Genomic DNA, 16,694 nt, shown 5'->3' on the forward strand with positions numbered 1-16,694 from the left:
GCAATGGGGTATTTTGAAGGTTAATCACTATGTTCACACTTGACCTGCCATTTATGAGTCTACCCAGGCAACAGTGCTCAAAAGAAGAGGGAGGACAAAATTTCACAGCAGTATAGCAACCAGATGAAGTATTGAGTTGGCCAGAAAGTTCCTTCTAGTTTTTCTATAAGACATTTCAGAAAAACCCATATGAACATTTTAGCCAATCCAATATTTAAACCATAGGCTGCTGGAACCAAAATAGTCTCTCATTTTATAAGTATCATGCAAATTCCTAGAATACTTAAATAATCTCCAGGATTGGGCAGAACTTCACAAAAATAACTAAGATGGAACTGCTTACTATACTGTTTTACAAAATAGCTGATATCAAATTTGACCTAAAACAAATAAAGTGCAATAGCATTTCTTTCACCAAAACATTGTACAGAAAATTCACACCGTTACTTTAACTTCCTTTGCTTTTTGTTCATAGTTCCTTTTCTTTTATTCTGAGGTTAAATTTAAATATGATGAAGTACATAGGCATTTATAATCCATACTGCTATCACAGAATATTAGATAATAGAAAATTAATATCACCTCATGTTTATTCCCCAGAGGTAACTACTGTTCTAATTTTTTTTTTGTCACAAAAGATTGGTTCTACTTGTTCTATAATATAATATAAATGAAATAATATAGCATGAAATCTCTTACATAAAGCTTCTCTCACTCAGAATGAAAGTGGGAGTGAAGTCGCTCAGTCGTGTCCAGCTCTTTGCAACCCTATGGAATTGCCAGGCTCCTCCGACCCTGGGGTTTTCCAGGCAAGAATACTGGAGTGGGTTGACATTTTCTTCACCAGGGGATCTTCCTGACCCAGGGATTGAATTCAGGTCTCCCACATTGCAGGCAAACTCTTTACCCTCTGAGCCACCAGAAAATCCCACTCAGAATACCGTTTTGTAATTCATCCATATGGCTTCACGGATCAAAGTTTCATTATTTTGTATTACTTGGTAGTATTTCATATGAATATGCTATCATTTGCTTTGCATTCTCTCATTGATGGACACTTAGTTGGCTTCCAGATTTTAGTGATTATAAATAAACAATGTAAACATTCTGACACATATTTATTTGGAAATATAAGCTTTTTAGAAAAAAAAAAAGAAGTAAATACCTAAAATCAGGTTTGCTTAGTCATCAGGAAGATATAGTGAGTATAAGCCCTGACATTTGGGTTTTCTCTTTTTATGATGCAAATGCCTGACAAGCTTTGATTGCTCCCTTCAATACTGGCTATCTCTGATAAACACATTGCCAGCCACAGGGCTGAATCAAGAGCCAGGCTGCCTCTCCCAACTAAAGCTCCTTTGTTCTCAAAACCATTTGGGCCACCTTTTTTTCCTCTCTTTCCAGGTTTTACATTTCTGCTCTTATGTTTTAAATTCATCAATAATGATTGAGCCCTCAAAACTCTAGGTCCCACCATCAAGGCCAATAAAGGCAAAACCCCAGATCCGTGCTCTGTCTTCACTTGCTGTACGTGACCTGGCTGTGCAGCACCAAGAGAGCCATAAGCTTTCCAGGGCTTGTAAGTAATAAATCATTTTACCCACAAAGTTCCTTAATGCTTCAGTTCAGTTCAGTCGCTCAGTCGTGTCCAACTCTTTGTGACCCCATGAACCGCAGCACGCCAGGCCTCCCTGTCCATCAACATCTCCTGGAATTCACTCAGACTCACGTCCATCAAGTCTGTGATGCCATCCAGCCATCTCATCCTCTGTCGTTCCCTTCCTCTCCTGCCCCCAATCCCTCCCAGCATCAGAGTCTTTTCCAATGAGTCAACTCTTCGCATGAGATGGCCAAAGTACTGGAGTTTCAGCTTTAGCATCATTCCTTCCAAAGAAATCCCAGGGTTGATCTCCTTCAGAATGGACTGGTTGGATCTCCTTGCAGTCCAAGGGACTCTCAAGAGTCTTCTTTAACATCAAAAGCATCAATTCTTCGGTGCTCAGCCTTCTTCACAGTCCAACTCTTACATCCATACATGACTAATGGAAAAACCATAGCCTTGACTAGACGGACCTTAGTCAGCAAAGTAATGTCTCTGTTTTTGAATATGCTATCTAGGTTGGTCATAACTTTTCTTCCAAGGCGTAAGCGCCTTTTAATTTCATGGTTGCAATCACCATCTGCAGTGATTTTGGAGCCCCCCAAAATAAACTCTGACACTGTTTCCACTGTTTCCCCATCTATTTCCTAACTTGCAGTTATAATAAGAATCACAAGGGCAGGTCCATCCACAACATTGTTTATCAATATGCTAAAACCAGCACAAAACATTTATGTTTTATGTAATAAGAAAACATTTTTCCAAATAGGCTCCACCATTCCACACTCCACCAACAATGTATGAAATTTCTGGTTCTGGTTGATCTATATCTCAGTTACCACATTGGTATTGTCAGTCTTTTTACTTGTAGCCATTGTGGTGAGTACTTTCAGTACTTTTAAAATTTGAATTTAATAAAAGCTAAATTAAAATAATCAAAAATTTATAATAAAGGCTAATCAGTTTCTGTGAAGGAAAGGAATATATCTGTCTTGCTTACCCTTTACTCTATTGTTTAGAGAATCCCTTGATGGAATAAATGTACCATTAACATTTGTTGAGCAAAGCAATTATCTGAACTATTTGAAATGTTCTTTCATGTCTCTGCACTAAATTTGCAAAAATTGACTGACACAGTCCTTCTACTTCTAGCCTCTAAGTATTTATCATCAAATAACAGTGTCAGTTAAAATTCATATCACTCATTTCCCAAAGTATCAGTTTCTGCTTATTGCAGTCCCTCTGCAATTTGTCCCTTCACCATACTTGAACTGTCAAAATCTCACTTGTCCCTAACCACTAGAGTCAACACAGTCTCAACTACTGCCATCCCACTACGTGTCTATTTATATTTTTAATATTCATGCCTCCATGGTTTTAAACATTTCCTTTATGTAGAATGTACTTGCCCTTAACCATCTTGTATCTTTCATGCCAAGAATCCATGCATATATCTTTTTTTTTCCTGGATAGAGAGAAGTAAACGAAGGATATATCACATCTGCAAATCTAGCTGTTTTGAACTGAGAGGCAAGTATAAAAATGTCTGAGAGAAGGCACAAACCACAAAAGGCACATGAAATAAAAAATGACTCAACAATTTCCTAAGGTATATGTGGAGAAAACTAGAGGCCCTTTAGATGTCCACTACCAAACATCATGTGAAATGTTAGGGTGGATAAAGTTCAAGCTGGAATCAAGACTGCTGGGAGAAATATCAACAACTTCAGATATGGCGATGATACCACCCTAATGGCAGAAAATGATAAGGAATCAAAAAGCCTCTTGATGAAGGTAAAAGAGGAGAAAGAAAAAGTTGGCTTAAAAGTCAACATTCTAAAAACTAAGGGCATGGCATCTGGTCCCATCACTTCATGGCAAATAGATGGGGGAAAAATGGAAATAGGACAGACTTTATTTTATTGGGCTCCAAAATCACTGCAGATGGTGACTGTAGCCATGAAATTAAAAGATGCTTGCTCCTTGGAAGAAAAGCTATGAGAACATATTAATACATAGAAAGCATATTAAAAAAGCAGAGATATCACATTGCCAATAAAGGTCCATGTAGTCAAAGCTATGGTTCTTCCAGTAGTCATATATGGATGTGAGAGTTGAACCAAAAAATGGCTGAGTACCAAAGAACTGATGCTTTCAAACTGTGGTACTGGAGAAGACTCTTGAGAGTCCTTTGAACACCAAGGAGATCAAACCAGTTAATTCTAAAGGAAATCAACCCTGGATATTCATTGGAAGGACTAATGCTAAAGCTGAAGCTCTAGTACTTTGACCACCTGATGAAAAGAGCCAACTCACTGGAAAAGACTGATGTTGGGAAAGCTTGAGGGCAGGAGAAAGGGATGACAGAGGATGAGATGGCTGGATGGTATCACCGACTCAATGGACATGAATTTGTCAAACTCTGGGAGATAGTGTAGGACAGGGAAGCATGGCATGCTGGTGTTCATGGAGTTGCAAAGAGTCAGATAGGACTGTGTGACTAAACAACAACAACCAAATAGTACAGAGTCAGGGTACTGGTTTTTGCATTGCTACGTTTATTTCCGCCTGCAACGGGGGAGACCTGGGTTCGATTCTTGGGTTGGGAAGATCCCCTGGATAAGGGAAATCCCACTCCAATATTCTGGCCTGGAGAACTCCATAGACTGAATAGTCCATGGGGCTGCAAACAGACTGAGTGACTTTCACATTCACGTTCACCAGCTTCTTGCCTCATAGGTTGTTGCTGTTGAATGCTAATCCTCTACCTTCTGACCAGATAGGGGTGACTGTAGAAGTAGCCCTATTACTTAAACAGGATACAAGCTTCTTTAGAGGACTTTACTGGATCCATCAAAGTCACCCCTCTGTCTCCAGTACATTATTTTTCAATCAGAAATTCACCTCCAAGGTAACATGGCTTTGTCTGTATTGCTGTAGCTGTATTCAAGGAATACGTTTTCAAGAGAAACAAATATCCCTATAGTAGTTGAGCTCCTAGGAGTAAGTTTTAGCCTCAAACTGAAGTCTGCCTCTACAGCTATACCTAGCTTTTTTTTTTTTTTTTAATATGGTTGCTGATTTTTTTTGTCTTTTAAAAATATATATTTATTTTTAATCGAAAGGTAATTACCTTGCAATACTGTATTGGTTTCTGCCATATGTTAACATGAATCAGCCATAGGTATACATATGTCCCCTCGATCTTGAACCTCTCCGTCACCCCATTCCATCCCTCTAGATATTGTCACAGAACACTGGATTTGAGCTCCCTGCATTACACAGTAAATTTCCACTGACAGATGAATGGATAAAGAAGTTGTGATACATACACACAATGGAATATTATTCAGCAGTAAAAAAGGAACGCATTTGAGTCAGTCTTAGTGAGGTGGATTAAACTAGAGCCTATTATACAGAGTGAAGTCAGAAAGGGAAAAACAAATATCATATATTAATGTAAATATATTACAACCTAGAAGGACGGTACTGATGATCCTATATGCAGGGCAGCAATGGAGATGCAGACATAGAGAACAGACTTACGGACACAGAGTGGCGAAGGATAGGTTGGGATGAATTGAGAGAGTAGCACTGAAATATACATATTATCATATGTAAAATTAGATAGCCAGTAGAAATATACCCAGGGCTGAAGAACACTTTATTCTTTTAAAGTACCTTTCATGCATAAGGGGATAACTGCACATTTCAAATATATGGAACAATTTGGGGAGATATAAGAATGATTACTGACCCCATTAGGTAGTGGATGTGGTTAAAAACTTATGACTGTTTTCTTTTTTTGATAGAACAAGTATAAAAATTTAAAATTTAACCTTCCAGGAATAATTCTATTACAAAACCATAGCAAAACTCTTTAGTTTTCTTCAAAGGACAATACTAGTAATCCCATGCTTTCACAAACGTTGCTGCTCTCCCCAGAACATTGCTGATTGAACTATTCCTTCAGATTTTAAACATAACTTCTGCAAGGTGCTTTACTTGGATGCTTACATCATACTGGGTATCATTGTTCTGTTTTCCCTTAGTTCTCTGGATTTCTTACATTATGACATATTACTATATTTTTATTTTGTATTTAAAGACTGTCTTTTTTTGCTAGGGCTCATGTCATCACAGTCTTTGCTTCATTCCCAGTACTTTTCATAGTGCCTGGTACAGAGCTGCGTTCAATAAATGTTTGTTGAATAAATGAATGAGATGCTTAATCATCCCGCAAAAAGTATTTGTTAAATCTCCAGAGCTAGCAATGACAAAAATAGAAAAATAAAGAGAATCTTGGAAGAACTGGTTGAAAGAAAGTGAGAGAGAGAGAAAGGGAAGGAATGAGAAAGACAGAGAACAAAAAAGAAATTATGAATCAAGGTACAGATTCTGGTATAGGAAAAACGTCAATGAAAATTGAGGAGTAAAACTAAACTGCCCTCTATTACCCACTGTCAGTTTATATGGAAATGAAGAGAATTCTTGCTGCTAGTTGTTCTCAACATCACTAATGTAAAATGTACCTAATTTTTATTGAACCAGGGTTAAAGAGGCATGAAATGTCTGTAATTAAAGATAATATTTTTAAGTGTTTCTATAGAGTCTTAAAATATATCAAATAAAGAAAGTGATATTAATGATAATTGAGGTCATGTATTTCCTCCTGAAACAATGCGTGTATATTCTATAGACAGTAATCAGCCTAAGTGCTTTTTAATGAGCAAAGCTGTCAGCTAGAGATTATAACTTCAATTTAATATTAAAGGGAAAATTTAATTACTAAATCATCAAGTATATTCAGAATATCTCAATAACTTAAGAGTGCCTTCAATTTTTTTATAATTAAATATTGGACTCCACATTCAATTTCAAAATAAATGGTCTTGTAAATCACAGGCAATTTAAAAATATTTTTACATACCATAATGAATATTGTTTTGATTTATCTGTGTGGGAGGCTTAATAGATTAAAATGTCCTTTAGCAATGGAAGGACATTAAGTCTGTATAGAAGAGATGTTATGTACTAGCTTTCATTTTAAAGATCATAAAAATATTTCATTTTATTTTCAAAAATAAATAATTTTCAAAAAATATTAGTAATAGCACAATTCCAGTGCAATTTTTCTTCAGTTATATATGTCAAAAATAACACCTCAAACTAAATTTTTATTAAAGAAAATACTTCCAGCAATTAATAATGTAATGATGTATATTTTAGGAGAATGCATAGTATTTATGATGTTCATGTGCTGAAAGAAAGTTACATTCCAGAGAAAGCATGATGCTTTAGTTTTATGGGGATATGTTTGATTAAAATAGCGCATTTCTTCAATTAGTTTACTTGTAGAAAATCCACATATAAAGCAAATATTCATATCTGGCAGGGGACACAGGTTCAGTTCCTGGTCCAGGAAGATCCCACATGCCACAAGGCAATTAAGCCCACGTGCCACAACCACTGAAGTTGACACACTGAAGCTAGTAAAAACCACGTGGCCTAGACTCTGCTCTGCTACAAGAGAACCAAGAACCCACCACAGTGAGAAGCTCATGTACCAAAACTAGAGAGTAGATCCACAGGCTGAAACGAGAGAAAGCCTAAGCACAACGACGACTCAGAACAGTCAAAAACAAATACATTATTTTAAGTCAATTCAAAGGTCTTTCCACACTTCCTTCAAGTTGTTGATTCTCCACTATTTATGTTTACACTGTACCTTGTACAATCCTTTATTTCTAAACTCTCCTTCTTGAGGACAGAGACCATTCTTAGGCTTTGCATTATAAAGGACAAATCACTAGATTGATTGTCTCACATTATAAATTTAAGTAATAAACTCTTGACAACCATATTATTCCCTATTCAAATCTTTAGTTATTAAATAATAATTATAAAAATTATATCCTTGTCAATAATTTGACAACTAGAGGTACTAATGATACATTAAATTATTATAAAATAAAGATTTTCTACATTCTTTCCATCCAATGCTATTATTCAAAATGTTATTTTTACAATTAAACGGTAATTTTTTTAGCAACTAATGTCTGAGGAAGCCCTACAAACGGCTGTGAAAAGAAGAGAAGTGAAAAGCAAAGGAGAAAAGGAAAGATATACCCATTTGAAAGCAGAGTTCCAAAGAATAACAAAGAGAAATAAGAAAGCCTTCCTCAGTGATCAGTGAAAAGAAATAGAGGAAAACAATAGAATGGACAAGACTAGAGATCTCTTCAGGAAAATTAGAGATATCAAGGGAACATTTCATGCAAAGATGGGCTCAATAAAGGACTGAAATGGTATGACCCTAACAGAAGCAGAAGATATTAAGAAGAGATGGCAAGAATACACAGAAAAACTATGCAAAAAAGATCTTCATGACCAAGATAATCATGATGGTGTGATCACTCACCTAGAGCCAGACATCCTGGAATGTGAAGTCAAGTGGGCCTTAGAAGCATCACTAACAAAGAAAGCTAATGGAAGTGATGGAATTGCAATTGAGCTATTTCAAATGCTAAAGATGATGCTGTGAAACGGCTGCACACAATATGCCAGCAAATTTGGAAAATTCAGCAGTGGTCACAGGACTGGAAAAGGTCAGTTTTCATTCCAATCCCAAAGAAAGGCAATGGCAAAGAATGTTCAAACTATCACACGATTGCACTCATCTCACACGCTAGTAAAGTAATGCTCAAAATTCTCCAAGCCAGGCTACTCATTTGTAAAGACCCTGATGCTGGGAAAGATTGAAGGTGGGAGGAGAAGGAGATGACAGAGGATGAGATGGTTGGAGGGCATCACCGACTTAATGGACATGAGTCTGGGTAAACTCCAGGATTTGGTGATCGACAGGGAGTCCTGGCATGCTGCAGTCCATGGGGTCACAAAGATTCAGACATGTCTGAGCAACTGAACTGAACTGAAGAATTGTACAAGAGGGAGGGGACATTATTCATGTTGATACTTGGCAGAAAGCAAAAAATTCTGTAAAGAAATTATCCTTCAATTAAAAAAAAAGAACTGTGAAGATAAATAACTACTAGGAATGTAATTACAACATAAGGATTATAGTTAACATTGCTGTGTAAGGCATAGGAAAGTTGTTAAGAGAGTAAATCCTATGAGCTCTCGTCATAAGGGAAAAAACTGAACTCACAGTTTGATAAATTGTAATAACCTGTTAATAATATCATACTTAATTGATCATTATATTTGAATTGTTTCAATATGATAGTTCAGTTCAGTTGCTCCGTCATGTCCAACTCTTTGTGACCCCATGAACTGCAGCATGCCAGTCCTCCCTGTCCATCACCAACTCCTGGAGTCCACCCAAACCTATGTCCACTGAGTCAGTGATGCCATCCAACCATCTCATCCTCTGTCGTCCCCTTCTCCTCCTGCCCTCAATCTTTCCCAGCATCAGGGTCTTTTCCAATGAGTCAACTCTTCGCATGAGATGGCCAAAATATCGGAATTTCAGCTTCAACATCAGTCCTTCCAATGAACACCCAGTACTGATCTCCTTTAGGATGGACTGGTTGGATCTCCTTGCAGTCCAAGGGACTCTCAAGGGTCTTCTCCAACATCATAGTTCAAAAGCATCAATTCTGCACTCAGCTTTCTTTATAGTCCAACTCTCAGATCCATACATGACCAGTGGAAAAACCAAAGCCTTGACTAGATGGACCTTTGTTGACAAGGTAATGTCTCTGCTTTTTAATATGCTATCTAGGTTGGTCATAACTTTCCTTCCAAGGTGTAAGTGTCTTTTAATTTCATGGCTGCAATCACCAACTGCAGTGATTTTGGAGCCCAGAAAAATAAAGTCAGCCACTGTTTCCACTGTTTCCCCATCTATTTCCCATGAAGTATTGGTACCAGAATCCATGATCTTAGTTCTCTGAATGTTGACTTTTAAGCCAACATTTTCACTCTCCTTTCACTTTCATCAAGACTTTAGTTTTCTTCACTTTCTGCCATAAGGGTGGTATCATCTGCCTATCTGAGGTTATTGATATTTCTCCCAGAAATCTTGATTCCAGCTTGTGCTTCACCCAGCCCAGCATTTTTCATGATATACTCTCCATATAAGTTAAATAGGTAGGGTGACAATATACAGCCTTGACGTACTCCTTTTCCTATTTTGAACCAGTCTGTTGTTCCTTGTCCAGTTCTAACTGTTGCTTCCTGATCTGCATATAGGTTTCTCAAGAGGCAGGTCAGGTGGTCTGGTATGTTTTTCTGGAACTCTCTTGCTTTTTCCATGATCCAGCAGATGTTAATTTGATCTCTGGTTCCTCTGCCTTTCCTAAAACCAGCTTGAACATCTGGAAGTTCATGGTTCACATATTGCTGAAGCCTGGCTTGGAGAATTTTGAGCATTACTTTCCCAGCATGTGAGATGAGTGCAATTGTGTGGTAGTTATAGCATTTTTGGCATTGCCTTTCTTCAATATGATAATCAGAGTGCAATTTGATTATCTTAAAAAAATATACTCCATCTATTGAGATCCTTTGGGAAGGAAATAGTAAAATTTCTGTAAAATAGCACATACAACCATATTCAAGAATACTGACCCTCACATATATGTCACTAATCAATACACTATGAACATCAGAATTTCATAGGTAATGTCATCTATAATTCTGTAATATTATCAATCAGGAGTTTACAATAGTAGTTCAATTAATAGGGAAAACTGATATATTTTATCCAGTATAAAAAATATTTCAAAGCATATCTGATATTGCAAGATTTGCCTCCTGAGTGCAATGTATGAATTTAAATTTGAGTCTAGGACTTATATAAACCTTCACATTGATAATGGCAGCTTGTATTTCCATGTGCAACAGGTATTTCATTTAATTCATCTCTCTCATCCACATCTGAAATAGGGTAAGTTCTGTGACTGAGTCCTGCATCCTACATATGTCAGTGTGGTAACAGGAATCATTCCTTCATTTATTCATAGAGGCTGAGTTTATAGTTTATTTCTGCATAAAAACGGGAAGATCCATTCTCACTTTGCTTTGATTCAGATGCAGGCTTGAGCCAAACTGCCACATCACTGTCAAACTGATTTAATTAGCAGCCATTAGAAACATAGATAAATGTAATTTTTACAATATGTGGCATGTCCAAACAGAAACAGTTATTTGGAGAGCAGCATTACATACGAGGATGCTGAAATGTAGGTCTGTTGTAGATATTCCTTAAGACTGGTCCACTTAGAGTATTTAACACATTGTCAGATGCATAGAAAACTTCTAGGAAGTGTTTATAAATTGTTCTTATTAATACTTTCCTGCTCCATTTGGAAAACTGGATACTTTTAAAAGTCTGAATCTTTTAAAAACTAGATCTTACAATTATCACAGTAGTAGTTGGTTGATAACTAATACAATTATATTGACTATACTTTAACTTTCTCATTTATTAATAATTAACAATTAGATATATCAAACATATCTATGAATAAAACTATGTAACTATAATATATAAACCTATCATTAAATAAAATTTAATATTCTACACATATACTACTTTTTCATTGTCATTTGATTTTGTGAAATGTTCATTCCTTGCCTGTATTACAAATTGATACAAATCATTCACTTTACTTGTTTCATGGCAGGCTAATAAAAATATTTATGAAAGATTATATGCTGATTGAAAAATAAAAATCTTAACTTTTGAATAACTGATCAATTTTTAAGCATTAAAACATAGTTTCAGCAAGATGTTTAAGATATCACTCTAGCTTTTAATGCTTCTGCTTACTGAATTACAAGTTCATGAGAACCCTAAAAGGTCCAAAGGTAGGGGCTGCCTCCAAGTCTGCATTCACATATTCTTGCCACGTAGATTTGGGGAACATTTACAGATGGACATGGCTTTGGATACAAAGGGAGATGCTTCTGGACTGTATTCTCCTTGAAGATGTAAACAAATCTCACATTATTCCTTTACTGTTCCATGTTTGTCACAGCAATGTGCACTTACTATAAAGCATTGTACTATTTGTTTAATTTATTTATCATTTATAAGTGACTCACACTAAATGCGATGTTTTTGCTGTTTAACTGATCCACTTTTACTCTCTATGGACATTTTCCATGTGTTTTATTAGCTTCATAAAAATACATCACCCAAATGATCTTTCAAAAAAACTTGCAGAAATAGACAATTTAAATGTTCAGTGATATGGAACTTCCTTAGTCAAATATAATAAAATTTTAAAATATAGTTTCTTTTGCAAATTTAAGATTACCAAGAAAAGATACAAAACATAAAGAATGACAGTAGAAATTAAATAAAACAACAAAGAGATTAATCATACCTATTGTAAACATTTCAAAAACATACACTTGAGGAGGAAAAGATATGTATGGACCCAATTATTTAATGAACTCTGCCATTAGGAGCACTGATGTGCTTTTTGCTGGAATGTAAAATCTTTGTTTACTACTATTGAATCAATTTAGAATAACAACACAGATTTTAAAATATTTCTTCAATTAATTTTAAAATGTGGAAAACAATTCAATGATTCAGAAATGATACTTTGCTACATCAGCTAATAAAGACCCTTTTGCTTAAATTCCCAAAGTTCCTTTAGACTAAAACTTCCTCTGAACTGACACAGCTTTTAAAGTATATTCATTTAAATTTGCTCCTCATTACTGTCAGATCTGACTTTTCTTCAAAAACTTTTTGTTCCCCAATTTCTTCAAAATTTATTTTGAAAAATATTGATATTCCTTTTAGTACCACATTTATCCTGTGACATCTGACACTCCCACCTTCATGTTTCATCCCCTGTGGCTCATGCACTTTTTGTTTATATAATATACATGAGAGTATAGACTCCACTCTCTCTATTACTACTCTTCTAAGGTTCTAAAAAATAGTCTCTTCCTTTGTTTTCATTAAATTATGAGAATTTTGAAACAGTATTTTCCAAAGGCCTTCCTCATTAAAAACAAAAATGCCTTCTTGTTAGAGTCAATAATGTTATTCTCTATGTTTTGTAACATTGTTGAAATAATTGTTTAATCTCTCATTTGTACTAAAATTAACACTATAAATTTCCTCTCATACTGAAACAGCAAAATATGATTTTATACTCCCTGAGACACTCTGTAGGTGGCATTGGGTTATGTCATATTGTTGCATCTATATGAGAATCTATTTTTAAAATTATAGTCCTGGTGTGGCATCTCTAATGAAAAATTCTGGAAAGCTCTTTTTTTTTTTTTCCTCTATCTGCCCTTTAAAAAAGAAAACTAATAAAAAGTACTATAAAGTATAAAGAAAAGATACGTTCATTTATTAGTCATTTGGAATTTATGAGCTAATGCTTTATAAGTTAATTTTCAACTATCAAAATTAATGGTTAATCTCAACAGCTTATTTTAAAGTAATGGCTTTCAGGGATTTAAAAAAAATGAAATTTTAACATAAGGTTTACCTTAAGCTTCATGGATCCCTAGCTCTTTTTCTTAACATCTATTCCATTCAATATAATCATTTGGTATAACTTTATTGTCCACTTTTTATGGGTACTGTGCTGGGGAAAATAATGGTGACAAGAAGATACAGTATTTCCTCTCACTAATTTTACAAGCCAAGGGATGAAACACATAGAGAAGCAATTATTATTTTTAGAAATGTGAATGTCAAAATTAGGGAAATATGGGGTACTCTGTGGAAAAATTGTAAGACCAAGCCCTGTGTAGGAGGTTAGAGTAGCAACATCCAAAGGAAGCATAATGTAAATCACACAGATAATTTAAAATTTTCTGGTAACAACAATTTAAAAAAATAAAAAAAGAATGCACACTAGGATTAACCACTGATATCTTGTTTCGTGCAACAGTTAAAGTGAAACGATCTTTCCCAAACTAGAATAAAGTTATGTTCAACAGAAAAATATACTGCATTACTTCAATTTTTATATTTAAATTTAAATAAATTAAAATTAAATAAAGTAAGGAATTTGGTTCCTTGGGCACATCAGTCACATTTCAAGGGCTCAAGAGCACATGTTGCTAGAGGGCAAATTTAAGGAATTCACTGAACTGACTCTCAATGCCCTTTCAGAATGCCTTCTTATCAAAAGGTGAATGGAAAGTTTCTTCCATTTTCAAGTCTCCCCAGAAGCTAGGATGACTCCTGTCCTGTCAATCAAAACATATTTACATTTGGAGTGAGCAAGGGCAGCTGCAGATGTTTTGCTGACATGAATCATGATAGAGGTAGTGTGGTTCTGGGAGGTTTGGTGGCAACTTTCTGATAATGAAGCTGCTTGTTCTTGACAGAAGACAGATCCTTTGGCAGTGCAGTTCTTTCGTGTGGTTTCAGGTGTTATTCTTCAAGGATCAGCCTACAGTCTGCTACTTAAGTCAATTCTTCATTTTCAAGGGTTCAGTTCAGTTCAGTCGCTCAGTCGTGTCTGACTCTTTGCGACCCCATGAATCGCAGCACACCAGGCCTCCCTGTTCATCACCAACTCCCAGAGTTCACTCAGACTCATGTCCATCGAGTCAGTGATGCCATCCAGCCATCTCATCCTCTGTTGTCCCCTTCTCCTCCTGCCCCCAATCCCTCCCAGCACCACTGATAGATCCATTTGTGTGGAAATTTGTTAGAGTGCATTTCTTGTATGAACTAGGATCTGTGATCAATATAGGAACTAATGAAGACTCTCCAGAGAACAGAAGTGTAACAGAGTTTATTCTGAAGAGTAATAATGAGTGGGTTATGGACAACAGGAAATGTTTAGAAATGCTGCTAAGTAAGAGAAAACGCAACTAGAGGAGCCCATAGAAAGCATGATTAGAACAATAAGGGGAAGGGGAAAGTTGCCTTAAAATAGATGGCTCAATGCACTGAGAGCCACTTCACAAAATGGGAAATTCATTGAAAGCAACAATTTATCAAATGATCAATTCATCAAGTTTGTATGTTTACCCATATCTTCTTTCTTACAGTTATTAATAAAAAATACAGTAATGCCTAGATGGATTAGTAGAGTGTAGTCAGGTGGGTCATCATGACCTTCCAAACTCTGCCTCTGTCTTCCCCCTCTGTATTCCCACAATCTCTCACTCTGAGTCACTCAGACTTTCCTTCTGCCTGCATCAGCCACCATGCCTGTGGTGTAGCGTGTGCCTCTCTCTTCTCTCATTTCCTCTAATGAAAACTGCGGGGCTCTGAGGTCAACCCAAATGATTCTTTTCAGTGCTAAGACTTGAGATCTAGTCACAAGTAAAATATATTTATAATTATATTCAAGAAGACGTTTATGACAAAAAACATATTAATATATGTTTTTAAGAGACAAATCTAATCGTTGACCCTTAGGTTTTGCAGTTGAATAGTTTTGTGGGTTTTTTTTTTTTTTCATTTTTTCATGTTGAATACATAGTTAACTTTAATTAAGATGAATGCTTTTGTTTTGAGTAAATTAACAAATTTGGGGAATTTAGAAAATAGAGAGACTCATTCTGAAGCTGCATGCGCCTTGGGCTAGAAACAAGGGAGAAGAGAAATGCTGGGAGTTTTGGTGGTCCTTTAACGAACAGGGGCTCTGTCTTAAGAACAGGGAGAAGTGACTACAGAATTGTAAGTGAAATGTTGTGAATAACTGCAGAGTGGAAAACAAGTACTGTGAGAAAGCAACAGAGTCTAAATACTGTGGGTGACCATGGCTCCCATAATCCACATAGACAGAAAGAGACAGGAGGTATATCTTTGAATATTCTTATATCAAATATTAAATTAAAGGTATTGTTTGCATACTAGTGAGCAGTAATGAAAATAACTAAAAAGGATGCGTTACAAAATTGCTGGGAGCCAGCATGTGAGATCCCACCCATGAAAAGGTCATGCAGGACTTGAGGGACTCCCTGGGCCATCCCACCCATGACAAGGTCATACGGAAGAGTCCTGACAAGCAAGGCCTCAGGACTTGACGGACCCCCTGGACCTGTTCGAGCATCTACCCCAAAACCACAATCTGTCTTACTATTTTATGTCTTTCACCAACTCTTCTGACATTAACAGGGGGCTGTCCCCAACCACCTTTCTCTGGAAAGAGCTAACTTAGGGCTTTAGTTAATAAGTCTCCTGGACGAGATAAGAGTGTTTCAACTCCCTGTTGGCATTCTAGCTTACTTGGCAGGTTTATCCAGACTCTTGTGACATTGTTGAGCCAATGCTTGCTGCCAAGTTCTCACATCCCTTATCCATTGTGTTCCTGGGAGTGCATATAGTCAGGATGTAGAAAAAACAAGCAGCAGCTTTAGCGTTAGCAATATCAGATTTTGAGTTAATAAGTTCTTTCTTTGCTGTAACCTGCTGAATCTCTGCTCCATAAAAATGTAACTCTGTACTTTAAGGGTGATGCAGGCTAGGAATTTAAGAAGAAACACTTTAAGGGAAAATTATTGTTCTGGCTGACCAACCTTTATCAAAAAGGGGTCATAAAATATTAACAGGCCTCCGGGCCAGAAGATGATGAACAAAAAATAAGACTCTTGCAGAAAAGAACCTGGTATCAATAAAAGTTAATACTGATGGAATGTTGAGTTGACTCTTTATTTTTCAACTTGCTGTATGAACAACTCAGGGTATAAAAGCCCTCTCTGAAAATAAAGTAATGGGCCTTGCTCACTGAAGCTTTGTCACCCCATGGCATTCTTTCCTTATCTCTTTCTCTATCTTTCTTCATTCGCCAACATTGCCCATCCTGAGGATATCCCTGGACTTTGCTGAGGCTGGACCTCGGCATAAAATCTTGAGCAGTAGAGCACATGGTAACAATAGGTTTAAAAATCTAAGACATTCAATTTTAGAACCTATCTTCTCATGAAATCAATTTCTTCCTTCTATCACTCATGGATTATATTAATATTCTTGAGTAGACCATGAAAAAGCTCTGTAGTGTTACATGTAACACTGTGCCCCCAAAATTCCTATAAAGACAGTAAACTGTTGCACATGTGCACGCTCAGTCATATCTGACTGTTTATGACTCCGTGAACTGAATCCTGCTAGGCTCCTGTGTCCATGAAATTC

At 36.3% G+C, this 16,694-nt stretch overlaps 1 protein-coding gene across 1 annotated transcript in view; it reads right to left on the bottom strand.

Moving 5' to 3' along the window:
* The window catches only part of CCSER1 (coiled-coil serine rich protein 1), a 1,276,721-nt gene that overhangs the window by 376,366 nt on the left and 883,661 nt on the right, over positions 1–16,694 (bottom strand). The window lies entirely within an intron of this gene.

This window comes from Capricornis sumatraensis, chromosome 7 (assembly GCF_032405125.1).
Source record: "Capricornis sumatraensis isolate serow.1 chromosome 7, serow.2, whole genome shotgun sequence".
NCBI classification, from domain to species: domain Eukaryota; kingdom Metazoa; phylum Chordata; class Mammalia; order Artiodactyla; family Bovidae; genus Capricornis; species Capricornis sumatraensis.